Genomic DNA, 10764 nt, shown 5'->3' on the forward strand with positions numbered 1-10764 from the left:
CTGCCAGGTAAAGGTCAGCCACCTGCACACAGATCTCATCACTCATGATATGCTGCAACTGGAATCAAACAAAAGCAAGCTGTTAGTGAACACAGAAAAGATTTCTCCCTTATACAGTCAACGTGCCTTTGACTGATCCAGTCACTCAGCTCAAAAGAGGTTTTGGTTTTTTTTGGCTGGCAATTTTACAAAATTAATCACAAAAACCACTGTGTCATTTTCTTGGAGAAAAATCAAGCCAAGATTTTCAACCACATTGGTGATCCATTGTAAAACTTTCATACCTATTTAAAATAAAAACCATAGATAACTCAGGTTAATGTACTATTTATTTAAAATTCTAAGGATCTTTAAATAATTTTTCATGGGTCATACTTTTATTGCATTTTAAAATCATTTAGAATTTGCTTTCACACATATTCTCCCTCATTTGATCCTCACAACTGCCCTGGGAAGCAGGTTGGAGACAGAGTAGGGGCCTGTTAGGAGACAGATTTACACAATGCATAAGAAAGCTCACTGTGAGCCAGGTGAGGAAGGGAGCTTTGGAGAATCATGAATGCGGTATCTATGTCTATATTCCCAGCCCAACTACAAAGCCTGAAATTCATTAAGTATTTAAGAAATAGCTGCTGAATTATTGCCTAGGGGCGCTCAGCTGAAGAAGCAGGATTGAGACTAACAGTCAAGCTTCCTGACTCCTAACCGAATACTTTTCCAAACACACCACCTATTTTTCTATATCTGATAGAAAGTATAGTGCTTAAGATGTATATAATGTGAACTCACTTTCAATACAGGTCAATCATGATTGACTATCAGTAGCTTTTGTGACAAACTTAGTAAACTAGAAATAGAAAACTGAACCTTTCAGAGTTCCCATTCTCATGTCATATGCTGTTTCTGTTTTGAAATAAAAATCCTTCCAAATGAAACTGTATCCATCAAAATGACAGAGAAGTGAAAAATAGATATAAGAATAAAACATTAATTTCAATATTGATTTGTCTATTTTGCTTTAAAATTATCATAACCACCAAGCCATTCTATTTTTAGGAAGATACATTCTTTTTGAAGTGTTAGAAACCATGATAACTATTCTTAAGTCCTAAATGACCAGCATGTGTATTAGTAGATAACTGGACACAGTGCAAGGTCAGAAGGGTGACTGAGTGTGGCAGAAAGGGCAGTATGTCCAGCAACTGCAGATGGCTAAATGACAATGAGTTCAGATAATGGATTCTGATACAGCCATTCAAATAATGCTTATGAGTACTTGATAACATAGGGAAAAGCTTAAGATACAGTGTTTGAGAGAGAAAAGGAAAGGTGGAAAAAAAAATAGATGGAAAGCATGACTTCAATCATGCATACAGATGCTTCCACTTTATATATTTTTTCTTTTTTTTTTGAGACAGAGTCTCACTCTGTCACCCAGGCTGGAGTGCAGTGGCATCATGATCTTGGCTCACTGCAGCCTCTACTTCCTGGGCTCAAGCAATGCTCCCACCCCGGCCTCCTAAGTACCTGGGGCTACAGGTATGTGCCACCATGCCCAGCTAATTTTTTGTATGTTTAATAGAGATGGAGTTTTTCCATGTTTCCCATCTGGTCTCGAACTCCTGAGCTCAAGCGATCCACCTGCTTCAGCCTCCTAAAGTGTTGGGATTACAGGCATGAGCCACTGCCTCTACTTTATACTTTCTTGTTGAAGTAGACTGTATTACTGATGCCCCACCCACACCCTCTTTTTGGATATCTGGCCCCTCCTCGAGTCTCTGGAAAGGGCAGCACTACACATCCAGGGACAACTAGGGAACTCTCACCCCCACTGCTAGACAGATCAGATTCTCTCTCCTGCTCATTGGAAATGATACAGAGTGTGTTCAACAGATGCAGAGGAGCATCTATATGGAAACATCCAGTAACACTGGGACCAGGGGTACTGCCAGGGCAAGCCAAAGCCTCAGAGGCTGGAGGAGCCTGGAGCACATGCCGAATGCTTATCTGCAGAGCAAAGCACAAGCATGGAGCAGAAGTCCACAGTGAAGGCCTGCAGGAGGGAAAAATAACCTCTCAGCCCAATCCTTCCATGGTGTGGTCCTATTTTCAGTTCTGTACTTAGATGTCTATGAGGTTGCCTATTGTACTCTGAATACAAATCCCTCTTAAACCAGCATAGAATAGGTTAAGATAAATGTAATGACTTGACTTGGCTGGAGTGCAGTGGCATGACCATGGCTACTGTAGCCTCAACTTCCTGGGCTCAGGTGATCCTTCCTCTTCAGCCTCCTGAATAGCTGGGAGGGCCACTACACTGGGAGTACAGGCATGGGCCACCACGCCCGACGAATTTTCTGTATTTTTCTCACAAAAATATTTTTCAGAAGAAATCTTAGGTTTAATACATTGAAAATCCCTGATTGGTTTTTCTTCATCTTTTCTGTGAATGTGTAGGTGTTTCAGTCTCTTGCATTTCTTCTTTTACACAGGATATGGGCTGTTTGAAAACTATTTCATTATTTTCATCATCATCATTCATTTCAGCCACTTCAGATTTTCGCTCTCCAAAAATGTTAATGTACAAACTGGTGTGGGGCCCTGGGTATCCACAGTCTTCTCAGGAGTGTCAGGAATACCTAAAACCTTTTTCTTCTTCTTACATAAAACCTGGCCTTTGTACATGTCTGACAATTTGTTTTTGAAATACTTTCTGTTTTCTATAAAATCAAAGAGGAAAATCATACTCAATTCCTTTTTAAGCTAATTTCTTCCCAAGTAATCCTTGTTTCTTTTTAAATCGCTCCTCCATCCGTAGCTTTTGTGTAAGTGCCGATTCTGATTATAACGTTTCACTGAAGGATATGATGGCTGCTTAAATGGAATATTCCAGTCTTGAAAGAGTTCTTTCTGTACTTTTTCAGGTGGCATAAAATGACTCTCCAAGAGTCTTTCACCAAACAGGTAGTTGTTCATTGTTTCAACTTGGCAACATCCTCAGACTCAAACTCCACAAATGCATAGCCTTTGCTATTTCCAGTCCTTTTCTTTCTGGATAGTCTGAACCTTGAAACAGTGCCACACTGGGAGGACAGGAAAGGATCTGGGTTTCATTCAGTAGGTTAGGTAGGTGGCACACATAGACTATTCCACGAGAAAGTTGTTCTTTGTTTGTTTGTTTGTTTTTGTTTTTGTTTTGAGACGGAGTTTCACTCTTGTTGCCCAGGCTGGAGTGCAGTGGCAAGATCTCAACTCACTGCATCCTTTGCCTCCTGAGTTCAAGCGATTCTCCTGTCTCAGCCTCCCAAATAGCTGAGATTACAGGCATGTGCCACCACACCAGGCTAACTTTTGTATTTTTAGTAGAGACGGGTTTCTCCATGTTGGTCAGGCTTGTCTTGAACTCTCAACCTCAGGTGATCTGCCTGCCTCAGCCTCCCAAAGTGCTGGGATTACAGGCATGAGCCACCGTGACCGACCAGTTGTTCTTGTTTTTTTTTTGTCAGGGTATGCGCTTGCAAACCTGCGCCACCTCCTTCTGAAACTCAGCATCTACCTGCAGGTTCAGTAACAGGATAGGCGCAGCCAGGCTGGAAAAGGCTGCCATGCCAAAAGTGGCCAACACCAACTCCATGAGGCACTCCCAGAAACACCCAGTTTTTTATATTTCTAATATAAGCAGGGTTTCGCCATATTGTCCACGCTGGTCTAGAGCTCCTGGACTCAAGCGATCTGCCTGCCCTGGTCTCCCAAAGTGCTGGGATTATAGGCGTGAGCCACCGCACCCAGGCTTGACTTTGAAATATATGTTGTACATCCAGTCAGCAGTGAACTCTGGGGGAACACCAAAGGTGAGGAGAATGAGAGAAGAGATACCTCCAATTAAAGGAGTTAAGAAAAGATGCTTGAACTTATGTTTTAAAAAGCCACTGCAGGTTGGGCACAGTGGCTAGTGCCTGTAGACACAGCACTTTGGGAGGCCAAAGTGGGTGAACCGCTTGAACCTAGAAGTTTAAGACCATCCTGGACAACATGGCAAAACTCCATCTGTACAAAAAATGCAATAAATTAGCCGGTCGCCGTGGTGCCTGTGGCCCCAGCTACTCCAGAGACTGAGGTGGGAGGTCGAGGCTGCAGTGAGCTGAGATTCACCACTCCACTGCAGCCTGGGTGACAGAGTGACACCCTGTCTTAAAAAAAAAAATAGTCACTGTTTTGGGGTTTTCTGCATGAAATCTCTGTTGCCATTGGAAACAAAAAGGGTTGAGACAGTATGTATTACTGATTCAAAATCATAATCAGCTGCTTAGAGTAAATCATTGTATCTATTGTTTCAAAAACCAACCTCAGGATTGTTAAAAGTTAGTTTTATTGGATTTTTCTTTAAGCTGGGCTGGTTCACTCAGGTCTGTCACTTCCAAGCCCATGTTTTACTACTTTGTAACCCTATTTGGAAGGAAAACTGCAGCTAGGATTATGATCCATCCTGAGATGAAAAGTTTCACACATATACACCACACACACCCCCCACCACAGTATGATGACACAGTCACCCAACCTTGGGCAAATGGTGCCTCTGCCAGCAAATGCATTTTTTTCTTTATTCTAAATTTTTTTTCTTTATTTCTTTTAACGGCAGCAAATGCATTTAACATTTTATTGAGATTCTCAACAGCTCCCATTTGGTTTGTAGAGCAAATTGTTTACAAAGTAACTTTTTTCCATTTTTGATATTTTAATGAAAATTATGTTCTTCAGTTTTAAAGCCCCGTCCCTCTCCCAGAGAAAGACTAATAACTAACTACCAAGTAATGATTATTTAGGAAAAGAACAAAAGCAAAAACAGCTTTTAAACACTTCTGGAACATGGGTAAGCTTCCAAAGTCAAGACCTTCTGGGCCCAGTGGAGGTGCTAGGCTGCCTCGGGACACCATCAGCACTTCCCCATCCACAACATCCTCCACAGCGGGGAGCCATGCGCGGACCCCGGGGGCTTCCTGTTCCACAAGCTCCCCTCTCTTTTTCCTCTCCACCCTTGCTGCTGGGCCTCCCCTCCAAATCTACCTAACAAAGGCAGCAGGGTCTTTAATACTGTTCGGCTTTGTCAGTGGAGACAGAGTACTCTAGAAAGCTGAGAGATTCCCTGGTCCAGTCTGGGGGAGGAAAAAATATGCAGTGCAGCATAGATGGTTTCGCTTGTCCACTCAGACACATGCTCATACTTATTCGATGGATGTATCAGATGCTTCAAAAGTCCTGATGTGTAGTAGAACAAAAATTGCTTGTAAAAAAGAAGTTGCAAAATAATAAAAATGTCTGCAGCAGTTCAGGCTCCTGATGACAAAGCTGGTTCTGATAAGTAGTTATTTTGACATGCACAGCAGCTTTCCCTAGAAGTCCTGTGTTCCAAGGGGTTCGTTTAGATCACAGGAAATTGAAATAGAAGTTTAAAAGGCTCTCTGCTGACAAAATGTGGTATATCCATCAATGGACTTCTACTCAGTAATGAAAGGAACAAATTACCAAAACCTGTCATATGTCATGGACTAACCTCTAAAACATTAGCTAAGCAAAAAAGCCAGACAGGAGACCACATATTGTACAATTCCACTGCTTTGAAATGTCCAAAAAAGGCAAGTTGATAGAGACAGAAATGGTCTGATTTACCTCAAGAGGTAGGGATTCAAGCTCTCTAAAGCACATGTGATACATACATGAGAAAAAAGAAGGAAAAGAAAAGAAATTTAAACGTAAGTAAATGAAATAATACTTCTCCCTGAATATAAAGAAAATCGCATTCCTTTTGTAATAATTCGGAAGACAAAATATGAAGAAAAGTCTTTAATTGTGCCACTCAAAACATTCTGGTTTGTTGCTTTTTATATTTCTTTATGCGTATAAACATTTTTAAAAGTAGAATCATAATATATAGTCTTTTGTCACTATGTTGTGGGCATATTTCTATGGCAGTAAATATATCCTCGGCATCATCTGTTTTAAAAGCTCGATGTATATTAAGCTAATCATTGCCACCCCTGAAGTAAGTTGTCTTTTATATATATATATATATTTTAATGGACTCGAGCAAGCATTTTTGGACTGAATTCATAGAAGTAGAATTTCTGGAGAAAAATAACATAAAACAGTTTGAGGATTATTAAGAAATTTTCAAATTATCCTGCAGAAAAATTGGTTCAGTTTATACTGCCACCAACAGGAGCAGAGCTCCAGTTTCCCCCTTCCATTTGCCCTCTTTGCTGGTATTTAAGCAGAAAATCTCATTGTTTTCATTACATTTCTTTGGTTTCTAGTGCTTTCAATTTTTCTTTTCTTTCTTTTTTTTTTTTTTTCCTTTTTTAGATGGAGTCTTGCTCTATTGCCCAGGCTGGAGTGCAACAGTGTGATCTTGGCTCACTGCAACCTGCATCTCCTGAGTTCAAGCCATTCTCCTGCCTCAGCCTCCCAAGTAAGTGAAATTACGGGCGCCCACCACCATGCCTGGCTAATTTTTATATTTTTTAGTAGAGACAGGGTTTCACCATGTTGGTCAAGCCAGTCTTGAACTCCTGACCTCAGGTGATCCACCCGCCTCGGCCTCCTAGTGTTGGGATTACAGGCGTGAGCCACCGCACCAGCCTTGAATCTTTTTTACATGCTTATTGGCCATTTTTATTCCTGTGGAAAGTGCCTGTTTTCCATTGCCTATTTACTGGCCAACCTCCAAAGTCACATTTCACTTAATTTTTATCTTGGTGATTGAAAGCATTTTAACTTAGTGATTTTAATGTAAACAGGAGCAGGACAGACTGTAATTATCTAGATCTTGCTCTGTCACCCAGGCTGGAGTGCAGTGGCATGATCATAGCTACCACAGCCTGGTACCCCTGAGCTGAAGCAATTTCCCTACCTCAGCCTCCCAAGTAGCTAGGACTACAGGTGTGTGCCACCATGCCCAGCTAATTTTTAAAACTTTTTGTCGAGATGTGAATTCGTTATGCTGCCCAGGCTGGTCTTGAACTCCTGACTTAAAGTGATACTACCACCTTGGCTTGCCAAAGTGCCGGGATTACAGGCGTGAACTACTGGTCCCGGCCAAGAGCTCATTTTGTTTGCTAGTGGTGTTCTTGGTATCTTTTCATATTTGAGGCATGGGAGCTAGTGCTGAAGTATTACATTCACCATCCGAGGTTTACAGGACCTTTGTTTTAATATTGAACAGATAGAAGTGTTTAGTTCCGCATTTTTGCAGGTATACAGAATGTGCTTACCAGGCCTCTGCTTTATACCCATTGAAAGCAAGAAATAATACAGTAAAACTTTGCCTGGCTAGAGGCTGTGAAAGAATGGAGTATTCTGGTTTAATTCTATTAACTTGGAAGTATGAAGGTGAAAAGAATCCAAAACTTACATTACCTGTTGAATGCAATTTGAAAATATAGCCAACGATTCCACTTTTCTTCTCTAGTAAGTTTGGACATTCTGATCTACTTGGTGTTTTATTATAGAACTGCTAGTGTGCCTGTGACTTACATTGTGAAGATACGTTTTTAAAACTTGAGAGGTAAGAGGGTGTAAATCGTATTGTATGAGATCAGGCTGGATGAGAACTGACATTGTAAATATACTTTTTAGACTGAATCTCTGAATGCCACTTTTTTCTTATTTAACTCATAAAAATAAAACACATTGGATGGAGGGTGGGAGTAGGAAAGAGATTTATGTCTTTTAGTTGTATGTCGTTCTTTCATGTCAAGACAGAACATTTGGTATCCCTGGCTTTGGATCTACAGAAGGAAACACATTTTTCTACCTACTATATGCCAGAGGTTCTTGAACATCTGGAGGGATTACTGCAGCACAGATTGCTGAGCCCTACTCCAGAGTTTCTGATTCACCAGGTCCAGGGTGGGGCCTGAGAATTTGCACTTATAAAAAGTTCTCGGGTTCTGCTGGTGCTGCTAGTCCAGAGACTACATTACTGAGAACCACTCTTGTCTACTAACTGTAAATTGTAGAACTCTGGGAAATAGCTTAGTTTGGTGTGGGAAAAGAAGCTCACAGGTTATGGAGCAAATCATGAAAGATTCAACCCTTGATCCCAGCCTAGTGTGGAATTCAGGTAACAAGCAATACACAGTGACATAACACAGTTCTTGGTTTTCATGACTATAAGTCATAGCCAAGTATCAAGTGAGAAATTCAGTTTCATTTGCAAGGTTTAGAGAGGCCAGGTGATTCTAGAAAAAGAGGCCTTGTATTTGCTTGAAAATGGAAAAGAGCTTTGAGTGCTTATTAAATTGAAAATTTTGTGTTTTTCTTTATTTTATTTAATTTTTTTGGAGATGGAGTTTCGCTCTGTCACCCAGGCTGGAGTGCAGTGGTCTGATCTTGGCTCAGTGCAACCTCCGCCTCCCGGGTTCAAGTGATTCTCCTGCCTCAGCCTCCCGAGTAGCTGGGTTCAAGTGATTCTCCTGCCTCAGCCTCCCGAGTAGCTGGGATTACAGGTACCCACCACCATACCTGGCTAGTTTTTGTATTTTTAGTAGAGATGGGGTTTTACCACTTTGGCCAGGCTGGTCTTGAACTCCTGACCTAAGGTGAGCCACAGCACCCAGCCCAAAAGCTTTGTGTTTTTAAAGATATTAGACATGTTTCTTGTTTTAAAAAAAATCTTAATAATGTAGGAGAATAAGAAAAATGTTTTTCCAAAAGAGAGAAATCATTGTGATTATTTTACCTTATTGGAATGTTGGATAATATAGCCTCCTTCATTAATCATCAAACATACTATGGATTTTCCATTTTTATAGGATTTGTGTCTCAGTTGAGGTAATACTGGTAATTATTGTACTCCATCTGAAGATGAAAAATGTAGGCCAAAATCATAGACCATGCATAGAAGCTGGATAATGAAGACAGCACTGAGGAACATGTGGACACACACACAGAGATACACATATGTACAAAGAATAAACACATATATTTTTTGAAGTTTATTTTTAAAGTTTTAAAGCAAAAGCTGGCCCCTCCCCTCTCCTGGAATGGGCAGCCCATCCCATCTCCTGGATTAAGCAGGCCCCGCCCCTCTCCACAAGTGGGTGGGGACAGCAGTTGCAGAGGCAGTTTTCCTTGTGATGCCACAGGTTCCTCTGGACACACTGCTGCCTGGCCACGCCTCCTTTCCCTTTCATCTTTCTCATTGACCAATGGACTTGGAGCATTAAGGCCATGCCCCTATTCTGTGTTCTAGTGGGGCCCTGGTTACCCCTCCTCTGGCTCAGTCACACAGCTGCCTGGTAGATAACTGGAGGTGTTTGCTGATGTGGCCCCAACCCTGCCTCCCTCCCAACCCTGTGATGTTAGAAGAAACTTGTCAGAGCAAATTGGGAGCAGCCAAGAAAAAGGTAAAACGAACCAGGTCTTGGCCCCTCAACCCAGCCAGAGATCCCTTCCAATGACCAGACCTCTGCCAGAGTCCATACCACTCCTGAGGCACACTGGGCTGGGTCCCCCAACCCCGGCACCTCTGGGCTCCCCACACCAAAGTCTCAGCAGTCAGCCCCACCCCTTCAGCAAGCAGCCCAGCTCCTGCCCTCTCCAGTCACTCCAGGGTGACTTTGGACGGGTGACTCCTGGGGCTCCCCACTCCATACTCGGCCCTCACGCCCTACTGCCACAAGCCCGACCTCCCTGGGTTCTTTGGGCTCACCTCACCAAGAACCTGGGTCTTGCAGCCCCAACACCCGCCCATTGCCAGTCATCCCTGGGTGACTTTGGGCTGGTGATTCCTGGGGTTCCCTGCTGTAGACTCTGCTCTCCTCTCCTGCTGACCCAAGCCCAACCTCCCTCAGTTCCTTGGGCTGGCATCTCCAAGGAGCTGGGTCCCAGCCCTACGTCCCCCTCCCCCATCATTGATCAGCGACTCAGCCATTGCACTGATGTGGTTCCCCCTACCCTAGGAGGAGTGGAATGTAGTGATGTCACAGTCCCCCTAGGAACTGTCATTACTGCTGCAAGACCGGCCTTTGATCTTACGCTCTGGTTGCAGCACAAATTTCCAGCTGGAAGGGGAATGGGGACTACAGGACCTAGGAGCAACAGGTTTCAGGCTGCCTTACTCCCTTCACATAGACATTGACAATGTGAAAAGCCTACACTTCACCCATGAGCTCAAAACGTTGACAGTGTCTCTGGGCGGCAATGGGAGAACAGGTTTGGGTTGGTTTTCTCCCAGGCTTCTACTCTCCAGGGAGACTTTAACATTACTTTCTGAGTTCTCCACCTCATATTCTTTCTCCATGGTTCTGGGACCAGACTGCCCTTCAGTTAGTGATCTCTGAAGTGAGATTTGCTCATCTTCTGTGGAATAGATCTTGGGAAACTGAACTTGACAGCTTGAATCTTCCTCATATCGTCTCAACCTGGGTACTTTGAGTGCCACAGGATAAATGTGGGAGATCTTTCTGAAGCATCAGTTTCCCTTGATTCTCTTGAGGGAGAAAAAACATTAATGTACTTAGGGATGACTATCACATACGTTTCTAAGAGTATACCAGACTTCTCTCTGAAATGAGGCCTGGGTTGTCCTCTTTCTGATAAATTCCCAGATTTAACAAAAAAGCTGCCTTCTGCCATGAGGACACATTGACATAAAGTTTGAGAGGTACTGGTGCACTTCTTCACACTAACAGATGTGTGAGGATGTATGACTAAACCACATAGCGTACAGTTCCTGCCTACTTAATGTTTACTTTTCTACCTCTG

At 42.7% G+C, this 10764-nt stretch overlaps 1 pseudogene; it reads right to left on the reverse strand.

Annotated features, from left to right (window-relative positions):
• Window positions 1-2401: 2401 nt before the first annotated feature.
• On the reverse strand, window positions 2402-3607 carry LOC105554112 (annotated as a pseudogene).
• Window positions 3608-10764: the final 7157 nt, after the last annotated feature.

The sequence above is a fragment of the Mandrillus leucophaeus genome, unplaced genomic scaffold, assembly GCF_000951045.1.
Source record: "Mandrillus leucophaeus isolate KB7577 unplaced genomic scaffold, Mleu.le_1.0 Scaffold628, whole genome shotgun sequence".
In the NCBI taxonomy this organism is placed as follows: Eukaryota; Metazoa; Chordata; class Mammalia; order Primates; family Cercopithecidae; genus Mandrillus; species Mandrillus leucophaeus.